Source organism: Salarias fasciatus, chromosome 6 (assembly GCF_902148845.1).
Source record: "Salarias fasciatus chromosome 6, fSalaFa1.1, whole genome shotgun sequence".
NCBI classification, from domain to species: domain Eukaryota; kingdom Metazoa; phylum Chordata; class Actinopteri; order Blenniiformes; family Blenniidae; genus Salarias; species Salarias fasciatus.
In genome coordinates, this window is record NC_043750.1 from 178,700 (window position 1) to 192,111 (window position 13,412).

Sequence of the window (13,412 nt, forward strand, 5' to 3'; positions counted from 1 at the left end):
CATTCTGACGAGCTGCTTTCGTAAGGCGGTTCTCCGTGCTTGCGCCCAATCAGCTTCTCCCTTTTGTGCATTCAGAGTGTTTATGCAGCCGGTGAGCTTCTGAGCTCGTACTTACCGATGGCGAGTCTGACATAATGAAACTGTAGCTGTTTCGGGAAAAAAAAGCTTTATTTATGAGCGAGGCGGATCGCAGAAACTGTACAGAGCCGTGCACGCCGGAGAAGAGGAGGTCGCGCTCGTACACTTCCGCGTTTCCTGGGAGAAGCAGGAGAGCCGGGCGGATGGTCTGGCGCATGCGCGTTGTTCAAAAAGTGAGTAACAGACGTGGGGCTTCGTCTTTTCGAGAAAATGTTGTATTCCACCTTTAAGTGATTTATAAATATTAGGCATGTTGTATTATTCTTATTTTAGACTTGTGGCAGTGGTTCATCTGTCTTAGTTTTATTACTTTAGTACAATTGGTAAACTAATGCAGAAAACTCTCATAAGTGGCAACTCTGTAACTGGATACAAACTTTAAAGGGACACTGTACATCACAATGTTTCATTTAAAAACAGATTCATTTTAATTTTCTGCATCGCTGCATCAACACTGTAATAATAAATTAGAATATGTACTCAGGATCTATTTTTTGCTTGATAACCTAATGAGCTTTGTCTTTGCAGGAGCTATTCTAAAATATTTTGTAGCTCCAGACATCGAGCCTGAGAGATCGTCTGAACATCCTGACCAGGAAGCCCCGGGGCCATCAGGTGTCTCAGGACCTCCTTCAGCCCAGGAAGCATCAGCTGCACATTTAGATGGTCACCTGCCAGTTTTTGCTCAGTTTTAGGGGGGCCTAGTGACGCCACTGGTGTCCGTCCCAAAAACCTTCCCGACTCACCTCTGAATAAACAACAGCTCGCCCTCACAAAAAAGTAAGTATGCTGTTCCAAATGACTGAACTGCGCTAAATGGGCCAATTTGACAAAATGTTGACGTATCCCTTTAAAGCACTGGAATGTTCCCTTAGCGCATGCGCAGTTTGATTATGTTTACCAACAAGCGTTGAATCAACGTCAGGTATCAATGTTGAATAACTGTTGAATTTTGTTTTGATTTTGCAAATCTGATCAATGTTGAAATCATCAAAACAGCTTTTTCCAGCTGCGACTGCTTTCAAAGTTAAAATCTTACTTGCCGGCCAGAGACTTTGAGAGAGTCACGCATACGTTCATTCCAGCTCGCCTGGACTACTGGAACTCTCTCTATTTTGGTTTAGCCCAGGCGTCTATGGGAAGACTGCAGCTGGTCCAAAACGCTGCAGCTCATCTGCTGACTGGAACCAAGCGTCGGCAGCACATCACTCCAGTCCTGGCCTCACTGCACTGGCTCCCACTTTCTTACAGGGTCCAGTTTAAAGTTCTCCTCATTGTGTTTAAATGCCTGAATGGCCTGGCTCCTGATTATCTGTGTGAGCTGCTGTCTGCTCACACTCCACCCAGAACCTTGAGGTCGTCCTCCCAGCTATTATTGGATGTTCCCAGGTCCAAACTGAAGAGCAGAGGGGACGGAGCCCCGGCTCTGGAACAGCCTCCCTCTGCATGTCAGAGCTGCACAGACACTTCAGCACTTTAAAACTTCATTAAAGACTCATCTTTTCTCTCTGGCGTTCGACGGGTTGAGCTGAGCATTCACTGTAGTCACTGTCTTTTAATTTTTAATGGATTTTTTTTCCCTTTTAATGTCATTTTATATTATTTTATTGTTGTATTTATATTGCTTTATTTTTTTTATTGTGAAGCACTTTGGGCTTTCAAGTTGAAAATGTGCTATACAAATAAATTTGACATTGACATTGACCCAACGTTATTTCAGCATCATGTCTTCAACCATGAATCAATGTTGGTTTTAGTTAAATTGAGCAGTATAGCAGCAAAAGCAGAAAATTATAAATTAAATCGACCACTAGGCTTGCAGTCTGAGGTTCAGACATAGTCTTTCCGACATTTCATACAGAAAGGTGAAACACAGAATTTGTATCTACGACTCACTATTCAGCGAGCATCAGCCTTACCTGTTGAGCTATTAGTTAACTTTATCACCAATCTGTAAACGGGAGGGTGACCACTATTTTGCAGAAAAGTACTTATCCTGCAATATACACACGAAACAAAGTGGTTGTTTTAAAAATGTTTGTTTTGTTTCTCTAAAGTTCACAATTTGATGAAATTACGTACTAAATTTAATCGCTTGGGCGGCTCTTTTATTAGACATAATTCTATCTTTACGAGACAATGAAAACAAACAGACTCAAAGAAAAAGAAATGCGAGGCGGGGCTAACATTCACAGAAACACTTTTCCAATGGTAAATTTATCAACGTTGTCTGGATGTTGAAATAACATTGTTTTTCAACTGACATATTTCAGCAAAATTTTTAGAAGTCATGATTTCAAAAATACTGACGATTAGATATACATTTAAAGATGTTGATATTTCAATGTTGAATCCACAGTGAGTTTACAGCACAACTTCAACCATTTAGTGTCAACGTTGTTTTGACGTTGAATTAACGTATTTCATCAACTGATTTTATTTCAACTAAATTTCAACATTTAAGTTGGGTTGAATGCCAGCTGGAACGTCACTTCTGACCCCCGGGTGACCCAGAACCACAAGTTCCAGTATCCGACCCAGGCCTGACTCCTATGGAATCTTCTCATGTGACCACGAGGATTCTGAGTGACAGAGTGCTCTGGCGGCATCCGGGACTCATAGAATCATAGTTACATTCATAACTGTCGTTCAATTTCCTACTGACCGCCAGAGGCGGTGCTTAAGGCACTGGAATGACGCGAGGAATCCCAGAACCCACCTCACTGAGATGCCTCTGCAGGGCCCAGCACCATGCCGGCCAGTAGGGGGCAAGCAGCAGCAGCATGTGCCCCTCCCGAAGCACCCTGAGGAGCGTTGGCCAAAGCAGGGGGATTGGTGGAAATGCGTAGAGAAAGACCCGCAGCCAAGAATGCGCCATTGCGTCCTGGCCCAGGGTGCTGGAGGGTTCTCCCAGGGAGAACTAATGGTGCGTTCACACCGGACGCGTCGTGGGCGTCGTCGACGCTTGTGACGCCTCGAAGCTGACGCTTGTGACGCTTCAATCACGACGCTTGGTCACAAAGCTCGTGACGCTCTTGACGTGCAGGAGGCTGATTTCTGTTTCCAGCTATGGCGGATCGCATCAGGAGAGCGGCTCGGCTTTATTTGTGAAATAAAGCTAGACAGCGTCGTCGTGGGGCACATGGGCGTCGTCTCTGGGTTCATCCCATTATTCAGAGGAGTTCTGAATTTGGGGAGTTTCACCATTTTCTCCAGGAGCTGCGTGAGGATGAGGGTCGCTTCCACGGCTACTGCCCAGCTTGACGACCTGCTGGCCCCAGTGTTGCCAACTCCCCAGTAAGAAAAGTCGGTATTGGCTGGTCTGCTCCTCTCTGCTCTGCCTGCAGCAGGGGGCGCTGCTGAGACTGACCGCTGTGAGTGCTTTGGGACGGGGAGGGGCTCACGGCAGCACCCGCTGCTCATTGAGGGCAGCAACGAGACGTCCTGTCACGTCTCCAGAGCACCAGAGAAGGTCGCTAGATTTGTCGCTAGGTGCTTTTGACTAGGGCTGTCAAAAATAACGCGTTATTTGCGTTAATTAATTTATGTAATTAATGTCATTAAAAATTTTAACGCAGTTTAATGCGTGCGCATCATGACAAGCCTCACCTCTACCAGCGGGAGGCGGTAGTGCACCCGCATGGAATGCAAGCTGCCGAAGAAGAAGAAGCCTCACCTCAGCCTTCTCCCAGACTGCCGCGACCTGCGCGCAACGTGGTCTCAAAATCTGGCTGCTGCGCGGACGTCCACGGATCGGTCCACGGACCCGAGCGGACAGGAATTCATGACGATTTTTACGTCACGCGGACCAACGCGCAGCGCACACCCACGCCGACATGTGAAGCTGGACGGGCAGCAGGCAGGAGGCAGAGGAGGCCTGGCGTCAACTCATTTATCAAAACAGAAGAAGAAAGCAGTATGGAGGGAGATAAGCCGCTGGCCTCATGGATTCTACTTGATTGATTAAAAAAAATGTTGAAGCAGTTTTCTGTTTTCCACACAAAGAGGAACACTGGCTAAGAATGTCCTGTTTAATTGTGTAAGAATAAAGTGTGGTATCTCTTTTTTACTTTTCTTGTGGTACTACATTTGTTACAGACCTGAAAATGTAACTCCTGCCAAAAGCCAACTTTAGAGGGACTGCAGAGGGAGCGCTGCACACACACACACACACACACACACATTATGTTACGGTGTGCATGTTTTAGTTTTTTGAATATTTATTTTATTTGGAGCCTTAAATATAAAACACATCACGTGTTAAATATATATAATCATGTCCTGTCGTTTGTTAATGCAATACAGGAAAAAGGGTATATTTCAGACATAGTTGGAATTTGCAATTATTTGTGATTAATCATGATTAATTCATTTGTAAGCTGTGATTAATCTGATTAAAAATTTTAATCATTTGACAGCCCTACTTTTGACAAAAAAAGTCTCGAAGAGGCTTTGGAAAGTCGCCAGATTTAGCGAGAAAGTCATCAAGTTAGCAACACTGGCTGGCCCGCATCAGTGCTCGGATCACTTGTAGTGACGTAACCACCGGAGGGATCGTCTCTGATTGGTTGACGCCCAGCGGCAGTGCATCGAAAGTTCAGTTTTCCCAACTCCCAAAAAGTGACTCTCACGACGCTCCTGACGCTGGGGGCGCACGTCGTGGGCGTCAGACGCTCGAAACACTTGAAAAGTCGACGCTCCTGACGCGCCGCCCCGCCGCACGCCGCTCCACGACGCTCGTCCACCATAGACTTTGCATAGAAAGGCGCCGCTCACGACGCCCGCGACGCGTCCGGTGTGAACGCACCCTAAAGTGGTCGACCTCAGCCCTGCCGAAACGCTCCCAGATTGCCTGTACCACGTCCGGGTGGAGGCGCCATTCCCCGGACGGGGAACCCCGGCAGGAGAGGGAGTCTGCCAGCTGATTGAGAGCCCCCGGTAGGCACACCGCCCCGAGGCTGGCCAGACGGGGGGCAGTCCATTGGAGTAGCAGCTGGGAAAGCTGTCGCAGCCGGGCAGACCTGGTGCCGCCCTGGGGGGTGATGTAGAAAAAGGCCGAGGTGTTGTCTGACTGCACGACCCCCTGCTGCCTCCTCAGATACGGCAGGAAGTGTCTGAGGGCAGGTGCACCGCCCGCAGCTCCAGCACGTTGATGTGATCCGCGCCGTCCCGGACAGACCACCATTCCCACACTGTTCGGTGGTGCCAGACAGCGCCCCGCCTCATGAGACTCGTGTCCATGGTGACGGTCTCCTGGCGGGTCGGGACCGTGCCCAACGGGATAGTGTGAAATTTTACTGTTTCCTATTACAAAGTTTGCTATGTTCTATCTTACTATTTCCTGTTCTATTTAATATTGGCTTTATTGACCTAAGACCAGCTTAGGTCAAGAGGGGGAATTGTGGAAATTTACAACTTCTATGACTGTTCTACTGTCTTCTGACCGATTTAATATCATGGAGAAATGCAGCTTGTGACTTATAATCTTGCTCGCCTAATCAGACATACGCTAATGTTCATGCAAGGAATGTTTGAGTATCTCTGTGCAGAAAGACGACTCCTGATCAGGTGGAGCGGCTGTGCTGGACAACAGGAGGAACACCGGATCCACATCAGTGTGAGAGAGGCAGAGGCCAAACCAGCCCAGACCAGATCCAGAAGAGTGAGATATCACCCCGCCTGTGAGCGACGACTTCATCAATACACACACAGTAGATCAGACATGGCCTTTTGCTCTGACTCTGTCAGTGAGGCTGCTGGAGGACAGACCAGGGACACAGAGAACCAGAATTCTGTCCAGAGGCTTCGCACAAATAAATTGTAATCAGCGTTGGAAATCTGCATTGGGACTCTTTATTTCTGCACTCGATTTGGGATCCAAGAAAGAATCTGTAGGGTACGAGGAGCGATCGGAGGGGAGCCCCGCCCGGCGCCGGAGGGAGGAAAGCTCCGTCCTCGACAATAGCCAGGCCCTGTCCCTCAAGGGGGCCAGGGCAGAAAGGCACAGCTGCAACACCCTGAGCCTCTGGTGGCGCTGCCACCTGGCGACCAGGTGAAACCGTTCAACCACCTCTGCAGGGGGCGCTATGACAGCAGGCCTGGAGGGACCACGGCCGTCAGAGAATTCAGCTGCCCCAGTAACTGCAGGAAAGTGCCGCTCCGACGCCACAGAGCCCCGCTCACCGTCCGACTCATAAAAATGCGAGGCAGAGGCCCCTGAGGACATGACGTCCTCCTCGGGGGTTGATGTGGTCTGGGTGCACGGCGTTCCAGCGTCTCCCACAGGAGAGTCAGGCTGGTGCAGCGGCCACGACCAGCAGAGAGAATGGCCACTAGGCGGCCCTCTGGCTCCTCCTGCTGACCGCAGTGCAGCGAGCGCCGGCACACCGCGGTGGAGACGAGACGGTCAGCTGCAGTCGCAGCCTCTGGAGGGCATCCACAGCTCCGACCAACACGGCCACAAGGCTCCCGGCAACCCGGCTGTATGATACCGAACAGGCACGTCCCGTATCTTCAACCTCGAAACCCAACGCAAGAAGAAAAAAGGAGCTGAACCTGGGTTGGATACCGGAACTTATGGGTGTTCCTGGGTCACCTAGGGGTCACGAGTGGCGTTGTTGGTATACATACTCGAACCGCGCATGTCGAAGGCAGCATTCCCGTGCTTTCAGCACCGCCTCTATTTCATCAGTAGGGATGAAATACAACTTCTTTTCTCTCTGCAGAAGACGTTTTTTGGAAATTTAAGAGACTGATGTTTGTTGGTGGGTTTGTTTGTTTTGTGGCTAAATAATCGTTTGCTCATTTTGAGAAACACTTGTTTGGTTTGGACTTGTTTCAGTTTTTCTAACTTCCATTCACACTGCGCCTCAGCGCCTGCCATCCCAGATCGTAACGCAGAGGTTGGGAAACAGGTGCTGTGGCCCTCAAAGTAAAGCAGAAGAGACGCGCTGGCGAGGTGAAGAGTGGCCTGGTTCTGACAGGGAGCACAGGGACATGTGGGTGTTTCCACCCTGTGGAGCCCGGGCTTCTGAATGGACGGTTCATCTCATCCCACCGGTCCCGGAGGAACCAGCTGCTGACTGGACCCAGGGTGACCAGATGTCCCGCATTTTAAATACTCTTCACGCGTCCCGCAAATTGAGATAATGTCCCGCATTGACAGCGGCACTTGATTTTTTTGAAATGCAGTCTCACCGAGGCTGGATTTCATCTGGCGCTGATCAAACAGCTGTGTGTGTGTGGTCGGGAGACAGGAGAGCGGGACGGGCTCTGGGATGGTCTGTCAATCAGGCCAGACGTGGGCCTGACCCCGCCCCGCCACAAACAACAGCGTCGCTTCGGCTGCAGCAGCAGACATGGAGGAAAAGGATAAAGACACGACTCGTAAAAAAAAAAAGAAAAGAAAAGAAAAGAAAATACAGCAACGAGTGGGACACCATTTACTCCTCCTGGTCAGACCAGTGCAGGGTGACTGCACCACAGTTTTCTGTGATGTTCGTCAGAGCAAGGTTTCAGTTTCACATGAAGTGAGACACCAACAGTCCCAGACTCACAAAAAACGTGGCTCAAAAGAGCAGTTCCTGTTCCATAAAGACGTTCCTGCTGAAACCCAAACAGCTGAACACAGATAAAGTGACAGCAGCTGAACTAAGGAGCGTCTGACAGGATGTCCAACACTCCGTCCATACAGGGCAGAACACTGGCAGTGAGCTGCAGGACGTCTTACCTGAATATGAGCTTCAGTATTGTTCTGTCAGAGCAAAGACTCTAATAGTGTGGTGTTTGTGTTTTGTATCTTTTTGTGCCTTCAGCACCACAATGTTTGTTTATTTAACATTTTATTTATAAAGGAGTAGCCTCTTGAGATGCACCATCTCATTTTCAAGGGGTTCCTCTGAAATGAATGACAATTAACATAAAGAGCATGGCATAAAATGTGGCGCTGCACAGTAAATAACAGGTTAATACATCATTTAGAATGCGTAGAGGTCTAATTAGTCTGCTATTCTGCATGAGTGAGGTGAGCTCCTTGCAGCATTGTTTTTATTCAGATTGTTGGATTTGATTTGTTGAGCCTAGAGGTGAATGGAGCCTTCTGACACATCTTGTACTTGAACATGTGGTTCATTACTGTTCAGAACAAACTCTTCAATGTTGTGGTGTTTGAGTTGAGCGAAGGTTTCGTTGTGATCTTACATGAACCTGCAAGTTGCATTAAAATGAAATATCATATACTTGAGCAGAATACTGGTAAATTTTTAAAAATCAATTATTGAAGACAACCACGACATCTTGGTGTCCCACATTGTCCCACTCAGATATAGTTTCTGTCCCACATGTGGTAAATTGGGATCTGGTCGCCCCAACTGCAGTGACGATTTTAGGGGGTGGCCTGGGGCGGCCCGTGCCACCCCTGAAATCTCATTGGCCACCCCTGTGGCCACCCCAGATCTGATAGGTCGTTGGCCAAGTTCGTCAACACAAGAAACAAGAGAAACGCGGCCAATCAGTGGTGATGGCTGACTGACGGATCTAGAGTCAGTTTTATACGGTCGGACTGAGGCTGCAGAGAGCTGATTTCTGACCCGTGGAGGTTTTTCCAGTGACCATGCTGATCAGTGGAGTCAGGAGGCGACCATCTGCTTCTGCGTGTCGCCTGCTGCTCCGGAGACACGGACAGACCATGTTCATTGTAACGGGGTAAAAACGGATTCAGACAATTGACAGGTATGGTAATTTAATGTTTGATTATGTCGTAATTTGCTCTGAATTTGTAGGAGCAAACTTTATATAAGTAGCAGCGGCTAAAAGACGAGATACTGCACTAAGTTAGCTAGTGTAGCAGCAGCCTGCAAACCCAGTCAGTTTGGTTTTTTGTTGTGAATTGGATAAATTGAATATGAAACGGTTCTAGACTGAAGACCGGGGTTATTTTGCTGATGTGTGTTCAATATCTAGAAACTGCGGTCAAGCCCGCCCTCATTTCAGAAAGCACAGTCAACCTAGCACTCAATTGACTCTGTGGTGCGCGCATACTCTGTGCATTACGGGAACAGCCTTTTCACAGTGACTTCACAATAAAAGTTGGGTGAAGTTGAATGAGATCTTCCTTTTGATTTGGTTAACCGAGTTAGTTTTCTTAAGTTTTCACGACCTGGAGTGACAGGCACAGTGAAACAGATATTCTCCTGCTACAATACAAACTATCAAAATAAACACGAACGCACACCACACACGAACAGACGCCAAAAAAAAAAAACCCTGTTGGCAACAATCCATTCCACTTCTGACTGATAGTAGGCCCCCCCAGGGTCCCAGTCACCAGGTGTCATCCAGATCTGATGTGTACTTTCAAAATAAGAGCCCTCTGAAAAAGCGCATTTTTGACTCATCCAACCAAATTCAAAGTGAGATTGCTCCAAAATGCACTGTTGCCAAGCAACCATTCTGACTGATAGTAGGCCCCGGGGGCTGCTGCGTGTGATTTTGCCTGCCGCCGCAAGGCATGATGGGACGTGGGACTGGGTTTTGGGCCATTTCTTGCCAGTTTGCGTGTTCTGTGTGGTTTATTTGTCCATCCATCCATCCATCCATCCATCCATTTTCTACCGCTTATCCGGGGCCGGGTCGCGGGGGCAGCAGTCTCAGCAGGGATGCCCAGACTTCCCTGTCCCCAGACACTTCCTCCAGCTCCTCTGGGAGGATCCCAAGGCGTTCCCAGTCCAGCCGAGAGACATAGTCTCTCCAGCGTGTCCTAGGTCTTCCCCGGGGTCTCCTCCCAGTGGGACATGCCCGGAACACCTCCCGAGGAAGGCGTCCAGGAGGCATCCTAAACAGATGTCCGAGCCACCTCAGCTGGTTCCTCTCGATGTGGAGGAGTAGCGGCTCTACTCCGAGCTCCTCCCTGGTGACGTAGCTCCTCCCCCTGTCTCTCAGGGAGTCCAGCCACCCTACGGAGGAAGCTCATTTCGGCCGCTTGTATCCGGGATCTTGTACTTTCGGTCATGACCCAAAGCTCATGACCATAGGTGAGGGTGGGAACGTAGATTGACCGGTAAATCGAGAGCTTCGCCTTTCGGCTCAGCTCCTTCTTCACCACGACGGACCGATACAACGACTGCATCACTGCAGCCGCTGCACCGATCCGCCTGTCAATCTCACGCTCCATCCGTCCCCCACTGTGAACAAGACCCCAAGATACTTGAACTCCTCCACTTGGACCAGAGTCTCTCCACCGACCTGGAGGGGGCAAGCCACCTTCCTCCGGTCGAGGACCATGGCCTCGGATTTGGAGGTGCTGATCCTCATCCCTGCCGCTTCACACTCGGCTGCAAACCGCCCCAGTGCATGCTGTAGGTCCGGGTTCGATGAAGCCAACAGGACAACATCATCTGCAAAAAGCATAGAGGCCGCTGAAAGGGCCTCTTCAGCTTTTCCCTTTCAGCGGCCTCTATGGTGCGCCGCCCGAAGCGCTGCTCGAGTGCGGTGATTAATGCGGCCAGGATCCGCTCTTCTCCGGGCATGAAGTTGAAGAGAACTTGCTGGGCCTTGCCTTCCAAGGCCAGGGCTAGATGCGCGGCGGTGTCTTGGTCACTCCAGCTGTTGTGCGTTGCGGCGACTCGTGTCTGCTTGATGAAGAGCTCCAGTGAGCCGGCGCCATCATACTTCGGCAGCTTGACGGCGGCTCTCGCTGGAGCGGTGGGTGGGCGAGCTCCCGCATCCACGCGATCGCCACCGTCCTCAGCCATCCTCGCCGCTTCTGGACGGTGCTTCGGCCGATCGTTGGACCCGTCGGGCCGGCTCGGAGTCCCCCACTGTGCGGCGATCCTTCCTGCGTTCTCCGGGCGTCTTCTATCTGAAGCTTGCCGTGGCTCCATCCAACTTCTGACACCAATGTGGCGATTTCGAGCGGCGGAGACAGCGAAGGAGACTGAGTTTGATCTTTAGGTTCACAAGCAACATGCCCTCCCCAGCAGCGCGTAGTCCACATCCCTCCCCCAAAGGTCCCCCTGAGCCACGGTGCACACAAAAAGGAACACAAAATGAAGGAAAACACGGCAACAGCACAGAACAACAATGAACAAAACACATGCATAATAAATGAAACACAAATAAACCACACAGAACACGCAAACCGGCAAGAAATGGCCCAAAACCCAGTCCCACGTCCCATCATGCCTTGCGGCGGCAGGCAAAATCACACGCAGCAGCCCCCGGGGCCGACTATCAGTCAGAATGGTTGCTTGGCAACAGTGCATTTTGGAGCAATCTCACTTTGAATTTGGTTGGATGAGTCAAAAATGCGCTATTTCAGAGGGCTCTTATTTTGAAACTACACATCAGATCTGGAAGACACCTGGTGACTGGGACCCTGGGGGGCCTACTATCAGTCAGAAGTGGAATGGTTGCTCGGCAACAGGGTGTTTTGGAGCAATGCAACTTTGAATTTCGTTGGATGAGTCAAAAATGTCAGTTTTCAGAGGGCTCTTATTTTGAAAATATACATCAGATCTGGATGACACTTGGTGAATTGCACCCTGGGGGGCCTACTATCAGTCAGAAGTGGACTGGGTTGTTGCCAACAGGGTTGTTTTTTTTGGCGTCTGTTCGTGTGTGGTGTGCGTTCGTGTTTATTTTGATAGTTTGTATTGTAGCAGGAGAATATCTGTTTCACTGTGCCTGTCACTCCAGGTCGCGAAAACTTAAGAAAACTAACTTGGTTAACCAAATCAAAAGGAAGATCTCATTCAACTTCACCCAACTTTTATTGTGAAGTCACTGTGAAAAGGCTGTTCCCGTAATGCACAGAGTATGCGCGCACCACAGAGTCAATTGAGTGCTAGGTTGACTGTGCTTTCTGAAATGAGGGCGGGCTTGACCGCAGTTTCTAGAACATGAATAAGATTTGTGTGTGTGTGTGTGTGTGTGTGTGTGTGTGTGTGTGTGTGTGTGTGTGCGTGCGTGCGCGTGTGTGTGCATCTGCCTGTCTATCTGTCATTTTAAAGCATCCTTGTATTCCCACAGTTGACCAGCCACACCTGGAGGAGGAGACTGAGGCTGCTTTCACACCTACAGCATGTGGTCCACTGGAAGCGGACTAGAGTCCAGAACTCCTGCAGGGTCGGTTCGTTTGAGCTGGTGTGAAAGCGGACCAGTTAGTTTTGGTCCGGGACAAAGAACCGCACCGAGACCTCCTGGAGGAGGCGGTCTCGGTGCGGTCCGCTGCTGGTGTGAACGTTGACCGGCCTCGGTCCTGTCCGCTCTGTTGTGGAGAAGGCTTTTGCAGCTGCGAGGTTTATGAATAATTTATGTCCGAACCGAACCACTCTAGGAACTCGTAGGTGTGAAAGCAGCCTGACTGAACCAGCCTTGTCTGGAACTCCTCCAACTAAGATGTATGTCAGGTTCAGAGGTCATTCATGAACATGTTACTTCAAGTTGTTGTGTACTCTCTCATACTTGAGTTAATTTACTTTAAAAAAAAAATCCAGTTGTGTATGATATTTATATGTGAATACATAGAAATCTCCAGAGGTAAACAGAGAAAATCTCAATACAAAATCAATCAAAAATCTGTGACACAAAATGTTTTTCAGGAGCTTTTCCATCTGTGCAGGAGAGCCAGAGTCCTCCCAGGAAGCAGTGCAGCTTGTCAGCAAGCTTCTCTGCTCTGAAACTCATCAAGACCCATTTGTGCCCAACAATGACTGATGACAGATTGGAACCTGGGTTTCCTCAGCATCAAGTGGAGAAGAGCAAAGTCACTTGACATGGACAGGTTTATTAAAGTTTTTGCTACCAACCATCAAAACAGGAGAATTCATCTGATGTAAGATGGATAAACACAGAATTCGTGATGTGTTCTAAAATTGCATTTGCATTTCTTAATTGTATAGTTTGTCTGTTTGTTTGGTGCAGTCTTAACAATTTAACTTAAATAAAGTTGTTGTATGCTGAATCAAAGCCAATGTTTCACTTTATGCCTTCATCAGGGCCATGAACATGAATACTGTTTGGATTGAATACTACTTTTTGTGCATGTACATACAAGTTACTGGATTTTTTTTTTTTTTTTTTTTTTGTCTTTTTGCCAGTATGTTTTTATGAACCAGAAATGCTACGGAACATATTTGCTACGGAACACACTAAACGTAAAGCTGAGTTAACCTTTTAATTCAAGAAGGTCTATCTCTAAGCATTTGTTCTGTGAGCTGCACTGCTCTGTTTTTTTTAACCACGAGGTTGGTAAGGAAAACTCAGGTAACAATACA